Source organism: Neoarius graeffei, chromosome 11, assembly GCF_027579695.1.
Source record: "Neoarius graeffei isolate fNeoGra1 chromosome 11, fNeoGra1.pri, whole genome shotgun sequence".
In the NCBI taxonomy this organism is placed as follows: Eukaryota; Metazoa; Chordata; class Actinopteri; order Siluriformes; family Ariidae; genus Neoarius; species Neoarius graeffei.
Genome location: NC_083579.1, coordinates 14,206,960 through 14,232,869, shown reverse-complemented (window position 1 = coordinate 14,232,869; position 25,910 = coordinate 14,206,960). Strand labels below are relative to the sequence as shown.

General features: G+C 44.5%; 1 protein-coding gene across 1 annotated transcript in view; it reads left to right on the top strand.

Annotated features, from left to right (window-relative positions):
* The first annotated feature begins 12,333 nt into the window (after positions 1-12,333).
* Positions 12,334-25,910, top strand: part of LOC132894123 (histone-lysine N-methyltransferase PRDM9-like) — a 64,049-nt gene continuing 50,472 nt past the window's right edge. The window contains exon 1 of the mRNA XM_060933465.1: positions 12,334-12,493. The gene's annotated coding sequence lies outside the window, so the exon portion shown is untranslated. The remainder of the gene's footprint in view (positions 12,494-25,910) is intronic.

Here is a 25,910-nt window from a genome sequence, read left to right as displayed (position 1 = left end):
AATATGTGTATTTCATTTGATGCACTCCGTGTGTGTGTGTGTAATTTTTTTTTTTTTACTTTATCTTTGTATTTATCTGTGTAATTTCTGGTACAGTGAGGATGGGGCTCTGTTGGAGCAGGACGTGGGGGGGTGTATTATACTGTGTTTAGTCAATTTGTGATTCATTGCATTTTGTACTATTTTAAACATCAATAAAAAGACACTGAGCAAAAAAAAAACCCAAAACATTTCACCCATTATTGGGGTCAGTGCTTTAATGGCGTCACCACCACCAGTATTTCTGAGACACCATTTCTAGGAGGGTGTGTGTGTGTGTGTGTGTGTGTGTGTGTGTGTGTGTGTGTGTGTGTGTGCGCAAAGTGACACATAACTGTAAGCTGAAAAGCTACAGAGAAAATAAAAGCCACTGAATTTACCTTCACTGCCCACCTGTTGACGCTTCAGTGTTCCACACACTCTCAGGGACTGTTACACTGGTGCCAAAACCCAGGAACACTGAAGGGAACCACTTTCATGGAGTCCTTCCCCTTCAAGAACCTCATCCATGCCCCCGGTGCTGCCCAGCAAAGCTAGCACCAAGTGCTGATCACCCTACACAAGGACCAGGAGCAGCAATTCAAGGCCTTGCTGCAGGCTCAGCACAGGGATCAAGAGGCATTTTGGCACCTGCTTGCATCGCTGGGGCCTTCGGCCACTGTGTCTGTGGACCTCCCCCATGTTAGCCTCGTGGAGATGGGGCCTCATGACAACTTGGAGGCCTTCTTCACACTGTTTAAGCAAGCCACAGAGGCATGGGGATGGTTGATCAAGAAATGAGCAGCTCACCGACTGCCGCTTCTGACCGGAGAGGCTTAGCTTGCCATCCAACAACTCCACGTCAACAACTGGCTCAACTATACCAACCTGAGGTGAGCCATCCAGCAGTGTTTTGGCCACACCCTGGAGCAACATCGACACTTCCACATGCTGACTCTGGAGGTGGTCAGCCGGCCGGCCGTGTGCTTTCAGCCAGCAGCTCCGGGACACCGGCTGGTGCTGGCTGAGGGCAGATTGCAATGCCGAGGGGATCAGAGATCTGGTAGTGCTGGAGCAGTTTATCGTGCAGCTGCCAGAAGGGACAATGGAGTGGTTCCAGTGCCACCACCCGGTGTTGCTGGATCAAGCGATCGAGTTGGTAGAGGACCATCTGGCGATGGTTCCAGCAGCAGGCGGACATCCTTCCTCTTCTCTCTCTCTCTCTCTCTCTCTCTCCCTCCCTCACTGCTCCCTCTTCCTGTCTCTGCCCCATCCCTACCCCTCTACCAAGTTGGGAATCCCAAAGAAATCCTGACTGACCAGGGCACAACATTCATGTCATGCACAGTTGACAAACTTCACGGATTATTATGGGTTAAATCCATCAGCACCAGCGTCTATCACCCACAGACAGACGGCTTGGTCAAATGGTTTAACCAAATTCTTAAAAACTTAATTCATAAGTTTGTAAGTGAAGACACACATAACTGGGATAAATGGCTTGAGCCCCTGTTATTTGCAGTACGAGAGGTCCCACAAGCCTCCATGGGGTTTTCCCCATTCAAATAATTATATGGGTGTCAGCCTCGCGGCAGCTTGAACATGTTGTGGGAAAATTGGGAGGAGGGACCTTCAAGCAGTAAAAATCAAATTCAATACGTTCTCAATCTGTGTGCAAAGCTCCACATACTCAGTCACCTAACTCAGGAGAATTTGTTGCAGGCACAAGAACATCAGGCCCACCTGTACAACAGGAGTACGCGCCTTAGAGAATTTGCACTGGGAGATAAAGTGCTCATATTATTACCCACTTTGAGCTCAAAATTATTCGCTAAGTGGCAAGGGCCCTTTGAGGTCACATGGTGAATCGGGGACATTGACTATGAGGTGAAACGAACGGATAGGTGCGGGGCGCTACAGATATACCACCTCAATGTGCTAAAACATTGGAACAAGGGGGTCCCTGTGACATTGGCTTTGGTAGTTCCAGAGAAGGCAGAGCTGGGGCCAGAAGTAAAAACCAAAGTAACCGCTCGAACCACCCTGGTTCCCTGTGGAGCCCACCTCTCGCCAGCCCAACTCATGGAGGTTGCCAAGTTGCAAGCAGAGTGTTTCAGTCTGTTCTCGCTCCTCCCTTGCTGCACTCACCTCACAGAAGACCACGTTGAGATACTCCCAGGGACAGTGATGCATAGCTGCCCACACTGCTCACCCCCATGCTCAAGATGGGAATAATTGAGGAGTCACACAGTGATGGGAGCAGCCCGGTGGTCTTGGTCCCCAAGACAGACGGGTCGGTCCAGTTCTGTGTGGACTACAGAAAGGTCAATGTGGTGTCTAAATTCGACACACATCCAATGCCTTGCATTGATGAGTTGTTCACTTAGGCACTGCTCACTTTTACTTGACACTGGATTTAACAAAGGGATATTGGCAGATCCCCTTGACTCCCCTATCCTGAGAAAAAATGGCTTTTTCCACACCGTTCGGCTTACATCAGATCGTCACTCTTCCTTTCAGGTTATTCAGGGCTCCTGCAACATTCCAGAGGCTCATGGACAGAGTCTTCCGTCTGGATGCCGCGGCCTACCTATATTTATATCTCAAAGGTTTTAATAAGTTTTATTCACATATTCAGATAAGTTCTGAATTGGTTTTCCTTGCAACTTAAGGCAACATCGTTTCCACCCATTTTCTGACTGACTGTGTGTGAGGGGGATTGCTCCCCCATGCTTACTTTAAATCCCAAACCAAGTTTCTCACTTAAACAACTTGAAATCAATTTTTTTTCCAGTGATGCATGTAACACCTATGCAATACTTAAGACTAGTACATGTACTAGTTGATTCTGCTACATTTTAGTTAAACTTCCAAGGCTTCTTGCAGTCACTCAGTACATATGCAAACACACAGCTATTTCACACATGCAGCACACACACAGCTTTTTCTCACATACAGACGCAGGTTCACACAAAACCTTCTCACATACAAACTTGTAAGCACTGTTCTTCTATCCCACAATGCTAATATGAAATGAATAGTCCCAAATTTTGCAAAAAGGGATTTACATAATTAAAACATCAGTTCACTTTCACACCGCTGTAATCTTGCACTGGAATGCCTCACTAATCACGACACTCATGCTACAGTGTATACTAGCCAATTTTCTCTACCTTTTGAATGAGACAACCAAGTTAAATTCACCTTCTTTTAAATCTACAACCCTTATCCTGGAATATGTTAGCGCTTTGCTTTTCAACAGAAGTTTTCAACACCACAGCAAACTCTACCTATTCTTAACACCCAGGATTAGAGTTTCTCACACTTTGCTTCCTGCAATACACACAAGTGACACAGAGGGCTGGTATGCAAATTAGGTCTCCCACAGCACGTAAATGACTCACCAGCTGTCTGTAGTCTATCTCTGTATCTCTACAACTATCTCCACCTCTTTTTAATCCAGCTGTATTTTATATATATTATTGTTAACTGATCAACCCTCAGGCGGCACGGTGAGGGTTGATCAGTTATTGAGGCTTCAATGACTACCGCCCAGTCACACTCACTCCCATCCTCATGAAGTGCTTCGAGCGGCTAGTCATGCAGCATATCAAGTCTGCCCTCCCCCCCCCGCCCTGGACCCTTTCCAGTTTGCATATCAGTCCAACCGTTCAACCGATGATGCCATCTCCACTGCCCTCCATTCAGCCCTCACCCACCTGGAGACAAAAGACTCGTACTTCAGAATGCTGTTCATAGACTTTAGCTCAGCATTCAACGCAATCATTCCTCAGCAGCTCATTCATAAACTGGACCAGCTGGAACTCAACACCTCCCTGTGCAACTGGCTGCTGGACTTCCTGACGAGGAGACCACAGTCTGTACGGGTCGGCAGCAACTCCTCCAGCACCATCACATTGAACACGGGGGCCCCCCAAGGATGTGTGCTGAGCCCCCTCCTCTTCACTCTGCTGACCCACGACTGTACACCAACATCCAGGTCCAACCTCTTCATTAAGTTTGCGGACGACATGACTGTGGTGGGTCTCATCAACAATGGCGATGAGACAATCTACAGAAGTGAGGTGAGCCTCCTGGCCATGTGGTGCAAGGACAACGTGGAGAAGATGAAGGAGATTGTTGTGGACTTCAGGAGAGTGCACACCCAGCATGCTCCACTAACTATTGATGGCACTGCAGTGGAGAGGGTGAGCAGCACCAAGTTTCTGGGTGTGCACATCTCTGAAGACCTGTCCTGGAGCAACAACACCGCATCACTGGCCAAAAAAGCCCAACAGCATCTGTATTTCCTCCACAAACTGAGGAGAGCAAGAGCCCTGGCCCCCATCATGCACACATTCTACAGAGGCACCATCGAGAACATCCTGACCAGCTGCATCACCGTGTGGTACGGCACCTGCACCATGTCCTGCTGCAAGACTCTGCAGCGCATCGTGAGAGTAGCTGAGAGGATCATTGGTGTCTCTCTCCCTTCTCTTAGGGACATCTATAACTCCCGCCTCACCCGCAAAGCTATTAGGATTGCAAGTGACCCCACCCACCCATCTCACAGCCTCTTCAGCATGCTGCCATCGGGGAGGAGACTGCGGAGTCTCCGGGCCAAAACCAGCAGGCTCAAGGACAGTTTCTTTCACCAGGCAGTCAGGAGGCTCAACTCCCTCCCTGTTCTGCCCCTCCTCCCCCCTCTGCCCCCTGCCACAGATTCTGCCCACACACACCCTGCCCACCCTTCAGCATCTGACATCATGTCACCCTCACAGTTCCCCCCCCCAACACACACACACACACACACACACACACACACACACACACATACTCTCAACATTCATTCGCACACTGAACTCAGGGACTGCACATTTCACTTCACCTCGCTCATTTGCACTATTCCGCACTACCTCACCTTAACAGCTATTAGTTTGTTGTTTACACTGTTTATTTCATGTTTACCTGCTATAGCTCAAGTGCCCTTGACTGTTTATTTTATGTCCTTTTGCTCCAATTTGTGTGTGTGTGTGTGTGTGTGTGTGTGTATATGATTGTTTAGTCTATGTCTATTTCTTATCTAGAGTGTTTATACTGTTTATATTGTTTATTTAAATTATTCTACTTTTATTTATTGCATTGCCTGTTTGCACCGTGGGTCAGAGAGGACTGAAATTTCATCTGTGCTGTATGTCGAGCATGTATAACATATTTGACAAACTTGACTTGACTTGACTTGACTATCACCTCATAGCAAGAAGGTTCTGGGTTTGAGCCCAGTGGCTGACAGGCCTTTCTTTGTAGAGTTTGCATGCTCTCCCCGTGCCTGTGTGGGTTTCCTCCGGGTGCTCCGGTTTCCCGCACAGTCCAAAGACATGCAGGTAAGGCTAATCAGTGGCTCTAAATTGACCATGGGTGTGAATGTGAGTGTGAACAGTTGTTTGTCTCTGTGTGTCAGCCCTGCGATGACCTGGCGACTTGTCCAGGGTGTACCCTGCTTCTTACCCATAGTCAGCTGGGATAGGCTCCAGCTTGCCTGTGACCCTGTACAGGATAAGCGGCTACAGATAATGGATAGATGGATGGATGAGTCCCTCAACTCTATTTTTCTCTTATTGCTCATTTAACTTCTCTGGGCTACATCTGCAGTTGCTGTACCCAGTTACCAGGGGGAAATTAGTAAGAGAACTTCTGATGGTTTGAGTGTATATGCGGTGGAATTGTTTTCCATATTGTTGGCATTAGAATGGACTGAACATGTAGACTGCAGAAATAATATGTAGTAATTCTGTGTCAGCACTTACAAGCAATACGACAGGCTGTAATATCACTTGCGTGCATGATATATATAAGTAAGGAGGTCAATTTAACCTCCTTACTTATACAACCCCGATTCCAAAAAAGTTGGGACAAAGTACAAATTGTAAATAAAATGGAATGCAATGATGTGTAAGTTTCAAAATTCCATATTTTATTCAGAATAGAACATAGATGACATATCAAATGTTTAAACTGAGAAAATGTATCATTTAAAGGGAAAAATTAGGTGATTTTAAATTTCATGACAACGCATCTCAAAAAAGTTTGGACAAGGCCATGTTTACCACTGTGAGACATCCCCTTTTCTCTTTACAACAGTCTGTAAATGTCTGGGGACTGAAGAGACAAATTGCTCAAGTTTAGGGATAGGAATGTTAACCCATTCTTGTCTAATGTAGGATTCTAGTTGCTCAACTGTCTTAGGTCTTTTTTGTCGTATCTTCCGTTTTATGATGCGCCAAATGTTTTCTATGGGTGAAAGATCTGGACTGCAGGCTGGCCAGTTCAGTACTCGGACCCTTCTTCTATGCAGCCATGATGCTGTAATTGATGCAGTATGTGGTTTGGCATTGTCATGTTGGAAAATGCAAGGTCTTCCCTGAAAGAGACGTTGTCTGGATGGGAGCATACAGTTAGGTCCATATATATTTGGACACTGACACAAATTTTGTTTTTTTGCCTGTTTACTGAAACATATTCAAGTTATAGTTATATAATGGACATGGACATAAAGTCCAGACTTTCAGCTTTCATTTGAGGGTATCCACATTAAAATTGGATGAAGGGTTTAGGAGTTTCAGCTCCTTAACATGTGCCACCCCGTTTTTAAAGGGACCAAAAGTAATTGGACAATTGACTCAAAGGCTATTTCATGGGCAGGTGTGGGCAATTCCTTCGTTATGTCATTCTCAATTAAGCAGATAAAAGGCCTGGAACTGATTTGAGGTGTGGTGCTTGCATTTGGAAGATTTTGCTGTGAAGAAAACATGCGGTCAAAGGAGCTCTCCATGCAGGTGAAACAAGCCATCCTGAAGCTGCAAAAACAGAAAAAACCCATCAGAGAAATTGCTACAATATTAGGAGTGGCAAAATCTACAGTTTGGTACATCCTGAGAAAGAAAGAAAGCACTGGTGAACTCATCAATGCAAAAAGACCTGGACGCCCACAGAAGACAACAGTGCTGGATGATCACAGAATAATTTCCATGGTGAAGAGAAGCCCCTTCACAACAGCCAACCAAGTGAACAACACTCCCCAGGAGGTAGGCGTATCAATATCCAAATCTACCATAAAGAGAAGACTGCATGAAAGTAAATACAGAGGGTTCACTGCACAGTGCAAGCCACTCATAAGCCTCAAGAATAAAAAGGCTAGATTGGACTTTGCTAAAAAACATTTAAAAAAGCCAGCACAGTTCTGGAAGAACATTCTTTGGACAGATGAAACTAAGATCAACCTCTACCAGAATGATGGCAAGAAAAAAGTATGGCGAAGGCGTGGTACAGCTCATGATCCAAAGCATACCACATCATCTGTAAAACACGGCGGAGGCAGTGTGATGGCTTGGGCATGCATGGCTGCCAGTGGCACTGGGTCACTAGTGTTTATTGATGATGTGACACAGGACAGAAGCAGCCAGATGAATTCTGAGGTATTCAGAGACATACTGTGTGCTCAAATCCAGCCAACTGCAGCCAAACTGATTGGTCGGCGTTTCATAAGACAGATGGACAATGACCCAAAACATAAAGCCAAAGCAACCCAGGAATTTATTAAAGCAAAGAAGTGGAATATTCTTGAATGGCCATGCCAGTCACCTGATCTCAACCCAATTGAGCATGCATTTCACTTGTTAAAGACTAAACTTCAGACAGAAAGGCCCACAAACAAACAGCAACTGAAAACCGCTGCAGTAAAGGCCTGGCAGAGCATTAAAAAGGAGGAAACACAGCGTCTGGTGATGTCCATGAGTTCAAGACTTCAGGCAGTCATTGCCAACAAAGGGTTTTCAACCAAGTATTAGAAATGAACATTTTATTTACAGTTATTTAATTTGTCCAATTACTTTTGAGCCCCTGAAATGAAGGGATTGTGTTTAAAAAATGCTTTAGTTCCTCACATTTTTATGCAATCATTTTGTTCAACCTACTGAATTAAAGCTGAAAGTCTGAACTTCAACTGCATTTGAATTGTTTTGTTCAAAATTCATTGTGGTAATGTACAGAACCAAAATTAGAAAAATGTTGTCTCTGTCCAAATATTTATGGACTTAACTGTATGTTGCTCTAGAACCTGGATATACCTTTCAGCATTGATGGTGTCTTTCCAGATGTGTAAGCTGCCCATGCCACACACACTAATGCAACCCCATACCATCAGAGATGCAGGCTTCTGAACAGAGCGCTGATAACAACTTGGGTCGTCCTTCTCCTCTTTAGTACGAATGACACGGTGTCCCTGATTTCCATAAAGAACTTCAAATTTTGATTCGTCTGACCACAGAACAGTTTTCCACTTTGCCACAGTCCATTTTAAATGAGCCTTGGCCCAGAGAAGACGTCTGCGCTTCTGGACCATGTTTAGATAAGGCTTCTTCTTTGAACTATAGAGTTTTAGCTGGGAACGGCGGATGGCACAGTGAATTGTGTTCACAGATAATGTTCTCTGGAAATATTCCTGAGCCCATTTTGTGATTTCCAATACAGAAGCATGCCTGTATGTGATGCAGTGCCGTCTAAGGGCCCGAAGATCATGGGCACCCAGTATGGTTTTCTGGCCTTGACCCTTACGCACAGAGATTCTTCCAGATTCTCTGAATCTTTTGATGATATTATGCACTGTAGATGATGATATGTTCAAACTCTTTGCAATTTTACACTGTCGAACTCCTTTCTGATATTGCTCCACTATTTGTCGGTGCAGAATTAGGGGGATTGGTGATCCTCTTCCCATCTTTACTTCTGAGAGCCGCTGCCACTCCAAGATGCTCTTTTTATACCCAGTCATGTTAATGACCTATTGCCAATTGACCTAATGAGTTGCAATTTGGTCCTCCAGCTGTTCCTTTTTTGTACCTTTAACTTTTCCAGCCTCTTATTGCCCCTGTCCCAACTTTTTTGAGATGTGTTGCTGTCATGAAATTTCAAATGAGCCAAAATTTGGCATGAAATTTCAAAATGTCTCACTTTCGACATTTGATACGTTGTCTATGTTCTGTTGTGAATACATTATCAGTTTTTGAGATTTGTAAATTATTGCATTCCGTTTTTATTTACAATTAGTACTTTGTCCCAACTTTTTTGGAATCGGGGTTGTATATATCACGCACACAAGTGATATTACAACCTGTCGTATGACCTCCTTGACTGGATTTAGCAGTTACGAATATCTATATCAGGAATGCGCATTGCAAAGAAGCTCTTCATAATGTTGCTATTAAAGGGCTCCTGACAGCAAAATTATGCTCTAAAATAGGTTTCTGTAATAAAACTACAAACACCACTGATCACTTTCATGATAGAACTAACCACCAACAGAACGAAATCAGTAGATTTGTCTTTGTGCGAAGTTGCGTCAATCTGGCCAAGCGCTAAGCCACTGTCAGTGGCCGCCATATTTGCCATGAGGTCACATGCAGAACGACTGCTCGGCCTTCAAGGCAGCTATGGCCAACAAAACAGAGCGATTTTCTGACCAGTCTTCAGAAACTGAGGCCCTTTTTGAGGTTGACACTGGACATGTCGGATTACATGAAGACGAAGCAGTGGGTGGCATTTTGCCTTATCATTTTGAGCCCTATCTGGACGATTTGCCTGTAGAAAGCGAGATTTCCGACTCGGACACAGACGACGATGGGCCCAATGCAGAGGACATCGTGATCCCAGCTGACATCGGGAGGCTCCAAAACACTGAATGGTAATATAATAATAATAATAGATCTAGTCCTCGGGGGGGGGGGGGGGGGGGGGGGGGGCATGCGGACAATATTATCGCACTGATTTCCTTTAAAAAAATATATGCTCTCTTGAAAGTTCAGGGTCTTGTAGATTTGGGCCATTCTCACATTTTTATTTGATAAGAATAAAAACTTCTATGAACTGATGAAATTCAATTGCATGTTAGGCCTATAAGGTCCAGCCAACACGGTACTGCAGCGGAACTGTGGCAGAACTTTGAATCATGAACAAATTCACCTATTGCTATTATTTATTAGTAAATGTCTCATTACAAGATGGAGATCTACACCGAAAAATCATCAATCAACAACTAATCAAACAAGTGTCACATGTCTGTCAGAGGCCCACCTGTCACTGGGAGTCCACATGTCCCGTGTCCGGCACACTTTGTTTTGCCCACTCTTCACGTCTGATGGGATCCTTGGGAAAGGTATACAGACTATACCCGGCTTCCCTGGTGTTTGAGCAAAATCCAGCCACACAACGAGCAGGCATATTCACCAAAATAAATGACTCAGACGCAAAAATATTCACTTGCAAAGCACTGGTGAACAACGAGAAGTTGAGAAAATGTCTGTCAGTGGTTCTGCATGTGACGTCATATCCGCCTTCTTCCTCGGCCATGGGTTGGCTCGCTATGATATCGATTTATCTGCGTGGCGGGCCATTCAAAACGATGTTTGTTACTATTCTGTCGCGCGATGTGTGAAGTAAATATGTCATTTTATTCAACTCAATATGGCTGAAATTAACAATTTAACATATTTTTTGCTGTCAGGAGCCCTTTAAGACTCCTTCTGATGAATAAGTTCGGGAAAACCATGTACAGAGTGAAGGTTTGTTGCTGAAGAGAGTCTCTCAACTCGCTCTTTAGCCCTAAAGGGCAAAGTTATTGAGAAACCTACCCCCAGAACAGCAGGCAAAATCGTAAAACAGTGAAACAGGCAATAGGTCGAGCAAAGCACAAATAGGCTATCGTAGACTCGGCAGAATCAAAGTTGAAAAACAGGAAATAAGGCTCAGTAATGTGTCAGCAACGCAACTCAACACTTTGCAAAGTAAGTGCGTTTTCATGGTTTTTATAGAGGCGCACTGATTGCGCCTTAATCCTGTGCAGGTGCGAGTTGTTTACGGCACATGCGAGAGTCTGCTTGGTGCACGTGCGCTGTCCGGAGTGCACCCGAGAGTCTATCTGATGCACGCGCCAAGGCACACGGATGTGACACTCTTGCACAAAATTAGTATCAAAATTAATGTAGATATATCTTATGCCAAATTATTATGGCATGTTACAAAAAATAAAGAAAAAAATCTGAGTCCTCGTCTCCAATTTACAAGTCCAAGTCCGAGTCATCAATGCTCAAGTCCAAGTTGAGTCTCGAGTCCTTAAAATTAGGGCACGAGTCGGACTTGAGCCCGAGTCCTGGACTTGAGTACTACAAGCCTGTTAGATGGCCTTTATTTGTCTAGTTACTGGTTCCATGGTATTTTTCGTCAGTACCGAAGCTTTTCGTCAGTCATTCTTATATTATTGCATTGTCTTTGGCTCTGACTGACTGCACTGCCACTGCATTCTGTAGACTCCACTGACTGACAGTATAACTTTCACCCGTCTGTTCCGTCAATGTCAGTGATGAAATTTCTTTGAACATTTCTTTGTCAGACCAGCAGCCTGATAAACATCTGATGTCAGTGGGGTGACAGGTGTAATAGTATCTGAAAATAAATGTCTGAATTCCAGCCTGCTTTACACCCATACAAATGGATGAGATCACTTCAGTTCATGAAGTGAATCATCAGTATTTACTTTCCAAATATTTTATTCACCACCGTGGACCATTGGAATCAATGTTGAATGTTCCTGTTTGCACTGGAAAGCAGAAGAGGTAAAAGGTATTAAATTAGAGTCAAATGTACAAGCAGCTAGTAGCTAAGATGACTGTTGCTGAACCGCAAGCATGCCAAGTTAAACCTAGGCTAAAGCATTTAATGTTTAATATACAATCTACATCAAAGGATTTATTTCTCACTGGGCGTCTGCTAGTATTAGATTAGTGAAAACCACAGAATGCAGTGCAGTCAGAGCCAAAGACAATGCGATAATATAAAGATGATCGATTAAAAGCTTCTGTGCTGAAGAAAAATACAATGGAATCAGTAACTGGACAAATAAAGGCAATCTAATACGATCACATTTCAGCTTACATCCGATATTTGGACAATGAAAATGATTATATTGCCCAATATTTGTTTTTGTACTGTTATCAGCAACGTGAGCCTAACCGCTGAGATGCATGCTGGGATTTGGGAAAGGGGCTAATGGAGACACTGCTACGGGGGGAAATGTTTATTTACATTTTTTAAAAACAGTTGGACTGGAAAGACGGCTTTAAAATGAAATGACAAGAATACAGAAAATAAATCTGTCGATTGCAGTAATGCAACATTGTGGATGCCAACTGCCGTAAAACCCCAAAGAAGAAGACAGGCGTCCTGCACCCTGAAACTCCACTCCAGTCCAGGTGGTGGCGGTAACGCGTCCAGTAAGCTGTTTCTCCAACTGCCAGAAAATATTGGAGAAGAAAGAGCCGCTGCTTGTCTGAACAACTTTAGCCCCTCGATTTATAAAAATAAAAACACGTTATTGTGTCTGCCTTTGAGGATTTAAAACCTTGCTCTGCTATAAAACACTGAGGTAAGTTAAACTGAAGCTGTGTGGCCGAATCCCAAATGTATCTCCACTTCACTTTTTAACTGCACTACATTCTCTATGAAATTATGCCATGTACTCTCGATGTAGTGCCCTATTTATCCACTCAGGAGAGATTTGTAGTTCGGCTAACCTGTTTAGTTGTATGTTGAAATTATTTAAATAATCTTAAATTCAAGTCCCCTATCCATCAGGTTTTTATTTATTTAGCTAAATTGCGCGATTCCGACTTTATTTCTCCCAATAATGGCTATATTTCTCGCAATTCCAACTTTATTTCTTGGAATTCTTACTTCATTGCTCGGAGTTCCAACTTTTTATTTCTCGAAATTCCGACTTGATTTCTCGCAGATTTTTTTTCTCTCGTATTTTTTTAGCCAATCAGGCAGCGTCATCCCTTCTGCAGTATGTTAATCAGAAAGTTTTACACATTGAAAATGAAAATGGATGCAATCATAGGTGACTATTTTACGCATGGTTTCCCGAACCGGGAGCTCTTGTTACTGAAAGAATCGTATGGTATTGAGCTCTAAGCCTCTGATCCGTGGAGAGAGAGAATTCTGTCTAACAGTTAGCTCTGGCAGCAACAAAACCTGTTAGTTTAACTCAAGGCTAAAAGCCCAACTCACAAATCTCTGCATCCTGTTTTCGCTGTGGTTTTATTTTTAAAGTTGTGACCAGAAGTGATTTGTATCTCCACCGCTTTGATGCTTCTTTCAGGATATTGGTCTTCTTGCTGCTATTCTTCATCTGCCATGCTGTCTTCTGTTTACAAAACAAGTTACACCTCCAAGATGTGTAGATTGTTCACAGAGTGTCATCCTAATCGTGTCTGTGAAGATTCTCAGTCATCCAGGTCATAGTAAACTGTGGGTGGTAAAAGAGAGCAACTGGACTTGCTTGAAGATTCTTGAAGACATTTCACCTCTCATCCGAAAGGCTTTTTCAGTTCTGTCTGACTAAAGCTGGGCATACACTGTGCGATTTTTTTTCAATCGCGGTATTTAGCTGCTGCTCACACTGTACGAGTGAATCGCAGGGGTAAACGGCACGCAGCTTACGATTCCTGTTCTCACACTATACGATCAGATGCTCGGATGCGATTTGACTGCTCACACTGTACTTCCATACACCACTCTTCGGATTCTTGTATCCAGAACTGCAACGTGAAAAAGAGGAGGAGGAGACCGGAAGTCTCTGTTTTCTCTTCTGTATCTGTGTTCACGCATGTGTAGTGTGACAGGTTGAGGTAAATCGGCTCGTGACACTGCTTCAACAGTGCGATAGCCTCACAATGGGCGACCAGGATTTCAAACAGGTTTGATTTTCATCCGATCGATCGGGAGGAGGTCGTGAGGTGTTAATCGCTTTTCGTTACCCCATGTATACTACACGATCCGTGACGCACGATTGAGCCAAAACTTGGCCCGATCTCTAAAATAGTCGGAGAAGTGAAAATCGTGTCAAAATCGGGCCAAAAATCGCACAGTGTATGCCCAGCTTAATGGGGAGTATCAGGTATTTCTCCTCTCATGGATGAAAAGCTCATCTAAGCAGGGCTTTCCACTAAGGCTCATACTAGCCAGCCATGACAAATAAGTAGCCAGCCGGGGGGGGTTGTAAACACAAAACTAGAGACGACAATTCCCCTGTGGGAAATCGTGAGAGTGATGCAGTGCGCGTAGCAGCCGCTATTGCAGTCTATGAGGCTACGATGCTCTAAGCCTGTGTGTGTTTGAGAGAGAGAGCAGCCCCTCCCTTCTCTGCTCCCTGAGTGGAGCTCGTCGCCTTGGTAACGGTGCTCAGGTGCAGGGAAGAGACACAATATGATAAGCAAAGAGCGCTGTTTCTCAGAGTTCCCTCTTCTCGAGCAACGGTGATTTACACGGAAACGAAAGGAGCTATTCACAAAATTCTTTCACATTGAGTGCTACAAGGCTTTCATGAACACATTGATGTAATTTTTTTTTGTCTCTAGTGTAAAAAATGTGGACAATGGAGCGAGTTGAAAACAAGTGATTTTGTAGTAAAATCGCTGTCAGGATTATAATGGGAGTCTATGGGGTAGTGCGCCTGTCCTCTTGTTACTTTCAGGCTTCTCATTCAAAAACTGTAAATCCTATTGGTTAGGTAGACACATTGTGTGAATCAAGACAAGTGTGACTCCCACTTTTGAGAAAATTATGTGTGTAGAGTGAAATTTGTGACTGAAAACCAGTTTAAATGAGAAAGTTTGAACTACTTTTTCAAGCTCTCTACACTCTAACTTAACGAGCTCCACTGAAGTGTAACGCCATAGACACCCATTATAAAGTCTGAATTTCTCCAGAGTTGATCGGGAGTAAACACAAAATAAACTACTGTGCACGCAGTTCCCAGGATTAAATGTATTTTCCACAGACCATTTATTTATTCACTTTACTCAAATACAAAGTAAAATGGCAGTAAATCTTCTTTCTTTTCTTGCATATTGCATCATGAGGCGTTCCTGGCTTGTAAATCTCTTATTCTCGGACACATTCACGCAACTGAGCATGCTATGAATCAACAACGACAACGGTCTGCAGTGGTGGCTACACAATTAAACACTCAGTGAACATTTCTCCATTTGTGTATGAAAATACACTCCAACGACTCAGTTTGGTTTCATTTACAACCAACGGTGTCTTTTGATGCCAGCACGTAATTGACCGAGAGAAGACTGGTTTACCAGAGACAAAATAAGCGTTATCTCTGCTTCTGTTCCCTCTGACAGCCCCGACACACTACTGCCTCCGCCGAGTGCGCGCGCACACACCGCATGTCGAGGCTGCGGATGAGTTACTCTCCCTTCATCAACGAAGTCGGCGGGGAGTTTGTGGTTATCGGTACAAACAGCGTGAATCAGTTTATTATTGTCAGTCAGTTAGATAAACATTTAATTTTATTAAAATCGAAAATTAATATTTAGAGCCTGTGGGCTACAAAAATAATAGTCATTAAAGTAGCCGGCTGGACTTAATTGTGTAGTCGGCTGTATGGCCAGCAGCCGGCGCTTGTGGAAAGCCCTGCTAAGGTGTTGTTGAGTCATCCTGTTGGCGTGGGTCACTGATGGCTGGGTGTGAATGGCCTCGGGAGTCATTTGGGTGATCAGTGGATTGCCTGTTTGGGTGATCAGTGGAATGCTGATTCTCTCTGTCCTCCTGTGAGTCACTGAAAACAGCTGGGTTTTGGTGTGCATTCAGTTGTCTGGGAAGTGTGCCAAGGACTGCATTGTAGGTGGCTGATAAATGGTGTAGTATAATTAGTAAAGACAACGCTACAGAGAAAAACATTACCAACAGACTGCAGAAAGCGAGAACATTTTTTCATCAACTAAATAAAATATGGAGATCTCGTAACATCACAGAGAAGACTAAGCTAAGGATTTATAACAGCAATGTTTTGTCAGTACTCCTTTATGGTGCAGAATGCTGGAGAATTGTGCAGAGGGATAGCAAAAGACTGTCAGGGCTTCATTCATCGTGTCTGCGAAAAATTTGTAGCGTATACTGGCCTAATAAAATATTGAATCAAGCACTATATAAACGGACAGGTCAACATGACATCATGACACAAGTTAAAAGGAGAAGATGGAAATGGTTAGGGCATGTGATACGCAAAGATCCAGAGAATATAACAAGACAAGCTTTGAAGTGGACACCTGATGATGGAAAGAGGAAGGCCAAAAGAGACCTGGAGGCGTACCATCGAGAAAGAATTCAAGAGCATCCAAAAGACCTGGGGAGAGATCGAAAAGAGAGCAAGGAACAGAGAAGACTGGAAAATCTTGGTGGAGGCGCGATGTGCCACCTAGGCACAATGGCGAAGGAGGATAAATGGTGTCTTAGACCACCACCTCTGTTCAGTGATGGCCGTTCTAGGTTGACAAAAATGGCTTCTTTAACTCCTCGCTCATACCAACGATCCTCTCCTGGCTAAAATGTGTCCGTTGCAATCCTGAAATGAGTGTCCTTTGTTGTTAAGATGAACAAAGGACACTCATTTCAGGATTGCAATGTACGCATTTTAGGTGGTGTTTATATTAGACCGTATCAGCGGATCATCAGATTAACGTTTTTAAAACGATTCGCGTGCACACAGCAACGCCAATACACGATTCGCATGCACACAGCAACGCCAATACACGGATACGCTAATCACATGACTAATTAGACGGCACGTCACATGATCCCACTGCATATCGGGCATGCGCAAGTCACTCACCACTTGCAAGTGGAAGGATGGCAAGCGAACACCTTCTCCAGCAGATAAACACACCTGGCTGTGATGTTCATGTTCTCATTGAGTTTAAGCGCCTGAAGGAGGTAAATAAGTTGAAATGTGTAAATAAACCTCAGTGCGGCTCAGTGCTTCCTCCTGCGCTCCAAATCACTCTGCCCTGAACAGCGAGTGCCCTCTGGAGGGTGCGCACTCCGGCCCTGCGCAGCTCACAGAGCGCGCAAGTGAAGCGCACGAGCAGTGATTCGGGACTGAGCCGCTGTGTGTGTGATCCCAATGCCAGCAAATCAGGAAGGTGGCTGTCACAGTGACGTTGTCCAATGACGACATCAGCTAGAGCTCAGCACTGCGTTTCCTCGTATCTCAATGTTTACACAGCACCGGATCAGATACGAACTGGGTTGAATACGTGGGCCCTGGCGGATTCAAGTTGTTCCGCCTGTGGAGTTGTTTCCCGGCGTTTTAATGTGAACAGGCAGTGCATCCGCGACGGAAACGAGACGGATATGGTCTAATGTAAACACCACCTTAGCCAGAGAGGATCGTTGGTATGAGCGAGGAGTTAAAGAAGCCATTTTTGTCAACCTAGAACGGCCATCACTGAACAGAGGTGGTGGTCTAAGACACCATTTATCAGCCACCTACAATGCAGTCCTTGGCACACTTCCCAGACAACTGAATGCACACCAAAACCCAGCTGTTTTCAATGACTCACAGGAGGACAGAGAGAATCAGCATTCCATTGATCACCCTAAGGGCCTCCGCATGCTCTTGCGACAAGGCTTTCGCAGATAGCTTTTCGCAGACAGTTGTAATTTATCGTTGAGCGGGGAATAATAGGCGTGCGCGATGTTATTCACCGCCACAATGCAAGGGGGCGCAAAGTCGCGAAATCGCTAGGAGTAGTTGGTGGGTGTGGTTAGTGGAGTGTTTATTCTCCGGTTACTTATAATGACTAGAACTGGAGTCGTATAGATGTACGTACTTCCTCACTTCCTCGATCAACCGCTCTTCATGCTGCTCCATCTTCGCTCGTGTTTTTAAAAATGGTGGTCGTGAAAACAAACCAAACCAGGAAAGTAGGGAAGCGGAAGTGCGTGTACAGCGGATGTAGAGTGGACCAATCGGAGCCCTCTTGTCTGCGACGCTGTCTGCGAGGCTTCTGCGGTGGTCACAATTTTTGGGAGGTGCGCGCAGAGCGTCTGCGAAGGTGGGGGGGGCTACGCAGACGCCATCTGCGAGGACTGGGTTGTCAGCATAAATTGGCCTTAACAGGCAATCCATTGATCGCCCTAACGACTCTCGAGGCTGTTCACACCCAGCCACCAGTGACCCACACCAACAGGATGACTCAACGACACCTTAGATGAGCTTTTCATCCATGAGAGGAGAAATACCTGATACTCCCTATAGATAGTTTTCACATGATGTCACAGAGTTGGGGATTCCCTAGTGGCGGCCATCTTGCGGGTCAAGCTTACCGTACGGGTGACTGAGCACACATTGTAACGCGCGAGTACAAAGTCTTCAAAAGAACCCAAGCAGGCTATTTAAAGCTAGCAATGGTGCACACCTGTTGTATTCATGGCTGTCGTAATAGGTCAAATGATGAAGGTCAAGCGGAGATTTTATGGAATTCCCACTGTACGGGAGCACGAAGGCGAGCAAACAAAGAAACTCAGCATACAAAGGAGAAATCTATGGCTTGCAAGAATCAACCGCAAGGATTATCAGCCTTCCAAACACAGCAAAGTCTGCTCCGATCATTTTATAAGTGGTAAGTTGTTTAAATAAACAATCAATTGTGTTTAAGTTTGTTTTTGGAAACCAAAACATCGTGTAAACAATCTCTGGAGAATGCCTAACTGGAACCGCTGTGTACGTTTACATTGTAATGTACACTTAATATCGATCGTTTGTCACGTTTCTATTTGAAACTTGTCACTTCACTCACGCAAGGGTCATTTTTGAAAAACATTTTAGGTCTATTCTGTATGATTTGATTTGTGTTTGGGATGCAAACAGCGTGCCTTTTGGCGGATGCCACCTGAATCGCGCAGATCCGATTTTTTTTTTTTTAGGGGGGGCGTTGGAGTGTCTGATTATAATTTCAAAGTAAATTCTGTATTAAAATTATTAAATAAGCAAATCTGTTACAGTCCATGAAACAGGAAGTATAAGGATGAGGAAAAAAACAGTTTAAATCGGAAAGCTGCGCACATTTGCGCAGCCCGAGCGGTGTGCAGGACTGCGCAAATGTGCGCAGCTTTCCGATTTAAACTGTGTTTTTCTCATCCTTTATACTTCCTTTTTCATGGACTGTAACGGATTTGCTTATTTAGTAATTGTAATACAGAATTTACTTTGAAATTATAATCAGACACTCCAACGCCCCCCCCTAAAAAAAAAAATCGGATCTGCGCGATTCAGGCAGCATCCGCCAAAAGGCGTGCTGTGAATATGTAAAGTTGTATATATCAGAGAGCCTTTAAAGTTTGATGAAGTCAGTTTCAGGCTTTGGAGCAGGCTTTGGCAGCCCTGCATAGTCACTTGAAAATGCATCTTTGTCCACTTTGTAGGGGTCAATTCCCCCAATCAAGGCCAGTTTGGCTGCATACCATTGTCGTGAGATGTCGTCCAATGTATCTATATACTTCTGTTTGCTTGATTTTGCTGACATTGATCTTTATTTTAGAAAACTGACTATATAACTTCATAAATTTGTCCGAGATAACGTAGCCGGTAGTGGCAATGGTCCGTTTTGTTTGCCCCGCAAGATGGCGGCTGGGGGGCGTTCCCTGGAATGCCGTGACATCAGTGAAAACTATCTATTAGTCAGACAGAATTGAAGAAGCCTTTCGGATGAGAGGTGAAACGTCTTCAAGAATCTTCAAGCAAGTCCAGTTGCGCTCTCTTACCACCCACAGTATCCTAATCGTGTCATAACTGATAACGCAATAGGACTGCAGTTTATGTGGAGTAGGAAAGTTTGGACAGCATTAGTATTACCTCTGCCAGGGAGGTTGTGTATTCAGTGCAAGTTTTTTTTTTTTTTTTTTTTTTTTTTTTTTGTCCAATCAGGTCAATTTATCTGTATAATGCTTTTAACAATAGATATTGTTGCAAACCAGCTTTACAGAAAAATACAGATTTTAAACATGTGACTTAATTAACATATCCCTAATGAGCAAGCCTGAGGCAACAATGGCAAGGAAACACTCCCTGAGATGACATGAGGAAGAAACCTCAAAAGGGAACCCATCCTCATTTGGGTGATGACAGATCGCATGATTGTAAATAACTCACTTCTGTAAGTGTCCTATATGGTTAAAAAAATGCAATTGTGTAACCAGGAAATTAATTGTAGTTTTAACATGAAGTCTATTTTGTTGAAATTACCAACTGTTCATTGATGGAGACTTGAGTGTCAAACTGTTCCTGACAACTGCAGTCCTAAAGTGTATATTTAGACCCGGGGCTCGACATTAACGGTAGTCCAACTGTCTGGGACGACCAAATGTTTGACCCAGATAAGTCAAATCCGCATGTGCCTGTTATACGGACAAATTGAATATTTGTTGAAAATCACCATTTTAATCATAATTATTCAAAAGTTACATCAATAAAGTTCCAACAAAACTAGTTCAAACACCTCAATCCAGCTGCATTCTTGAGGATAGTTGGGGGTGGTTTAAAAAAAAAAAAGAGGGAGTAAAATTTAATGTAACAAAAAGAAAATAAGAATGTGATGGAGTGTTTTTTGTAGAATATACAGAATATGTATAAATATATTGCACTATAATGAATGTGCTGAAATGTATATTACATTAAAATTGGGTTGCACAAGAGAAAGACGTATTGCCATGTTGCCCACAGAATATATTGCACTGTAATTAGTGTATTGAAATGTATATTGCACTATAATTAAGTTGCACAAACGGGTATAATTGCTGTAGAAATGTATTGTACAGTTGTGGTCAGAAGTTGACATACAGTGACATGAATGTCATGGCAATATTTGGACTTTCTGTAATTTCTTTGAACTGTTTTTTTTTTTTTTCTGTGGCAGAATGACATCTTTTAATTTAAAAAAAACACTAGAATTTGGTGCACAAGTTTAAGTTTTCTTTGAGTTTTCTGAAATCAACATGGTCAAAATCAGGGCTCTACCTTAACTTTTGAAACCACTTGTCCTGCCGGGCAAGTTGAAAGGAAATTTACTTGTCCAAATGTGAAGTTGACTTGTCTGAAGAAAAATTTGAGGGGAAAAAAAACCCCCAAAACTATTTGCAATAAACTAATTTCACCAGAATTACTTTAACACAAATCTATTCACTGCAGAAAAAAATTGGACTCCATCAATCATTAATTTATTTATGAGAAATTGAAAACCAGAAAATTAAAATTTATACAGTATATTTTCATTTTTAAATTATTAACTTTGAATATATATCCTCCACTGATTTAATTGTTTTTGTCTAATTATTCATTGTGGCTCCTGTATGGTATTTAATGGTTGAAATAGACATGGCATATGTTTAGAAAATCAGCAATTTAACCACCATAACCCTTTGAAAAACTCTCTAAATATCAGCTAAAACTATCAAAGTTCTTAAATAATATTTAGGATGGCTATTGTTTTGCTGTTTTGTGGATTTTAGCATACATTTCTGTGGCTTGTGGCAATAATATAGAATTGTACATGATCAAAGTTGATTTTAGCTTGGAGTTTACATTATAAGAAAGAAAGACTGACAGTGACATATTAGGTTGGTTACAAATTGGTTCAACTTATTCACATCTGTAAAATACAGGCCTAGATGATCTCTCTGGGAGTGGTTTTGATGTATTACATGTTGCTTTATTTTTGCATGGTGAGGTTGACATTTACATGGAATTGCCCTGAACAGAAACACGGAAGTAAGGCGGAAGGTACTTTGTCGACGTCACCTCAAGACGACGCCAACGATTGGTCAAATTTGCGGGAAAGTTGCGGTGATTGGATATAATTGCAACACCGCCCTGAATTCACGGGGATTGGTTGAATTTGCCTTGAAGTTGCAAATTGCAACATCGCGAAATCCTGGAGGGTCTGATAAACGACCAGCTCAAATACACGAAGCGATATTGGCCGATTTCGCAAGCGGAATATTGTGCATGCGCACATTTCTCTTTCCCAAGAGAAATATCTGGCGATTCATCAAAACAATGTCGAGTGAGATGTTTCGGAAATCATGTGAATAAACTGATAAATTTGATATGTAACCCGAATATCGGCGTATTTTGGCACTTGTCCGATTGGACAAGTAACTGAGATGATGAACTTGTCCGACATAAAGGATCACTTGTCCCAGACAAGCGGACAACCGTTAATGTCGAGCTTTGTCAAAATTATACATACAGGGTAAAAATTTACATACGCTCACTTGGAGCCATTTTTAAACAACTGCAGATGCTGTACTTGCTGTCACGCATTGAGAGCTTGCGGCTGATGTACAGCACGGGATTCTCCTCGCCCTCCACCTTCTGGGACAAAACGGCCCCCAGCCCTCTGTCCGATGCGTCCATGTGTAAAACAAAGGGGAGAGAGAGAAGTCAGGGGAGTGTAAAAGTGGCCCCACACACAGTGCAGCTTTTACCTTCGTGAAAGCCTGTTGGCACTGCTTCGTCCACTGGACCGGATCTGGTGCTGCCTTTCTAGTGAGATCAGTTAGTGGGCTGGTGACATCCAAATAATTAGGTATGAACCTACGATAGTAGCCAGCCAGCCCCAGGAACTGTCTCGCTTCCTTTTTGGTCTTTGGCCTCAGGAAGGCTGCAATCGCTGCAGTCTTGTTAATTTGGGGATGCACCTGCCCATGACCCAGGTGGAAACCCAGATACCGTACTTCCACCCGCCCAATTGCACACTTTTTTGGGTTAGCTGTGAGACCCACATGCCTCAGCGATTCTAGGATGGCCCTAAGGTGTTCCAGGTGCCACAGCCAATCATTGCTATAAATAATGTCGGCAAGGTACACTGCCGCATAGGTGGCGTGAGGGCGGGAGATCTTGTCCATGAGCCAGTGGAACATGGCGGGAGTCCCAAATAACCCAAAAGGAAGCTTGACAAATTGGTGGAACCTAAACGGTGTGGAAAAGGCCGTTTTCTCCTGGGATAGAGGAGTCAAGGGATCTGCCAATATCCCTTCGTTAGATCCAGTATCGAATAAAATCGAGCAGTGCCTAACCAATCGAGCAACTCATCAGTGCAAGGCATTGGGTATGCATCAAAGTTAGACTACCACACTGACTCTTCTATAGTCCACACAGAACTAGACCGACCCGTTGGTCTTGGGGAACAGGACCACTGAGCTGCTCCAGTCACTGTGGGACTCCTCGATTATGCCCATTTCGAGCATGGCCTTGAGTTCATCCCGTACCACCCCTTTCTTTTGTTGTTTGTTTGGGCAAGCGGTAAGGGCGGCTATGCACCACCACCCCTGGGGGCGTCTCAATGTGGTGTTCTGTGAGGTGGGTGTGGCTGGGAAGGGGCGAGAACACATTGGAAAATCCTTCTGCAACTTAGCCACCTCTGTGAGTTGGGCCAGTGAGAGGTGGTCTCCACAAGGGACTGGAGTGGCTTGAGATATTTTGTTCCTACTTCTGGCCCCAGCTCTGCCTTCTCTGGAACTACCAATGCCAATGCCATGGGGACCCCCTCATTCCAATGTTTTTAACAAGGTGAGGTGGTAAATTTGCAATTACATGCATTCTCACTTACAAATTTCCGAATTAAGTTTTTGAGGGTCTGATTAAAATATTTCAAGAAGCCATCCGTTTGTTGGTGATAGACACTGGTCATTATTAGACTTGATTCCCAGTAACTCATACAGTTCGCGCAGTGTGCATGACACAAATGGTAGTGCCTTGGTCTGTCAGGATTTCTTTTGGAATCCCAACCGGGGAGATAATACGGAAGAGTGCTTCCGCAATACTGCGTGCTGAGACATTGCGGAGAGGCACCGCTTCTGGATATCGCGTTGCATAGTCCACCAGAACTAAAATAAATCGATGGTCAGCATGGGGACAATCTAATGACCTGATGAGATCCATACCAATTCTCTCAAAATGGGTCTTGATTAAAGGGAGAGGGCGCAAAAGTGCTTTTGGAGTGGCAGTGGGATTTACTAATTGGCATTCGCAGCATGCCGCACACCACCAACGACCGTCCCTGCAAATTCCTGGCCAATAGAACCGGGCCATTATTCAGGCTAGTGTTTTATCCTGCCCTAAGTGGTTAAAGTGAGCTGCATGGAATACGAGTTCCCTATGGCTCTTTGAGATTAACAACTGGGTTATTTGTTTACCGGTTTGAGTGTCCTGCGTCACTCACTACAACCTATCCTTAATAATAGAAAAATACAGGAAGGAGGGTGTCGTGCTTGGCTGGAGAGTTTGATAGTCAGTTACTCTCGCTTGGTCAAACGCATGATGCAGAGTCTTATCTCGTGGCTGCTTTAATGGGGAAATACTCCAGGGAATCCTTGAGAGAGGGAGGAGGGGTGAGCTGCTCCTCACTCCTCATATCGCCCTAACGTGGTGCTGATGTAGATGGCTCTGTGACTTCTTCCCCAGTCAGTGCCACACCAGGATCTTCCCATGACATACTAATGCAGGACCCACCTTTTACTGTGTGTTCCATCAATTCTTTGAACCCTGGCCAATCAGTCACCAAACTCAGTGAGTGGGTGAGACGAGGATTAACCGCCACCTTTATTCTATGCTTTTCTCCCTGAAATAGAATGTGGACTGACACTAATGGGTAGTTGTGAACATCCCCGTGCATGCACAGAACCTTCACCGCTTGTGCTGTCCCCGATGCCTCACTTTACACCACGTTTTGGTGGATTGAGGTCTGATTACAGCCAGAAGCCACCAATGCGTGATATGTATCCCCTTGCACACTTACCGGTATACGATACACTCCAGTCTCTGGTGCATCAGGGATCCGGACCACCGCTCCCACCTCCATCGTGGAGCACTGACTCTGAAGATGTCCTGGCTCACCGCAGTGTCGGCACACCGGCCCAGGCTTCCCCTCTGCATCGGTGTTCTGGGCATCACTCACCTGGGGAGGGAGAAGACACAGACATGGAAGGGAAAAACGGGAGGACACCATGGGTGTGTCGGGCTGGCTGGGGGGGAGCCGGCCCATGTCTCCGTGGTGGGGGAACAGGGAAAGGAAGAAGAGAGGAAGGGGGAAGGAGAGGAAAAAAGAGAAGAGGCGACATGTCCTCCTGCTGTCAGAACTGCCGCCAGGTGGTCCTCCGCCAGTTCGATGGCTTGTTCCAGCGATGCTGGGTGATGATACTGGACCCACTCTGCCGGTCCTCCTGGAAGTCATGTGATGAACTGCTCCAGTGTCACCAGGTTGATTATTCCCTCAGTGTTGCGGTTATCCACCCTCAGCCACCACCAGCAGGCGTCCCAGAGCTGTTGGCCGAATGCAAATGGCCAGCCAACCTCCTCCAACTTCAGTGTTCAGAAGCGTTGACGCTGTTGTTCCTGGGAGCGGCCGACATGCTGTAGGTTGGCTCGCTTCAAGTTGGTGTATATGAGGCAGTTTTCAGTGGGGAGCTGCTGCATGCTTCTCTGTGCCTTGCCAGTCAACAGCAGAAGTGGGCGTGCTGCTCGACTGGCCACGCCCACGCTTCGGCTGCTTGCTCAAAGAGCACTAGGAAGGCTTCCGGATCGTCATGCGGGCCCATCTTTGTAAGGGTGAGGTGGTTCGGCTGCAGTGGCGGTCGAGGACCCTGCCGATGCGAGCAGGTGCTGGAACGCCTGGCGATCTTGCTGCTGGGTCAGCACCAAAGCTTTGAAGTGTTGTTCCTGCTCCTTCTGGAGGGCGGTAAGCACTTGATGCTGGTTCTGCTGAGTGGTAGCGAGGGCATGGATGAGGTCCTTGAATGGCAAGGATTCCATGGGGCTGGCTCCCTTCGGTATTCCTGGGTTTTGGCACTCCCAGGTTTTGGCACCACTGTAACACTTTCCCTGATGTGGATGGAGTACAGAAGTACGGCAGGTGGGAGATAATGTTCACACACACGTTTAAGTTTTTCAGCTTCACTTGCTTAATTCTAGGACACAGTAATGTTCTGGT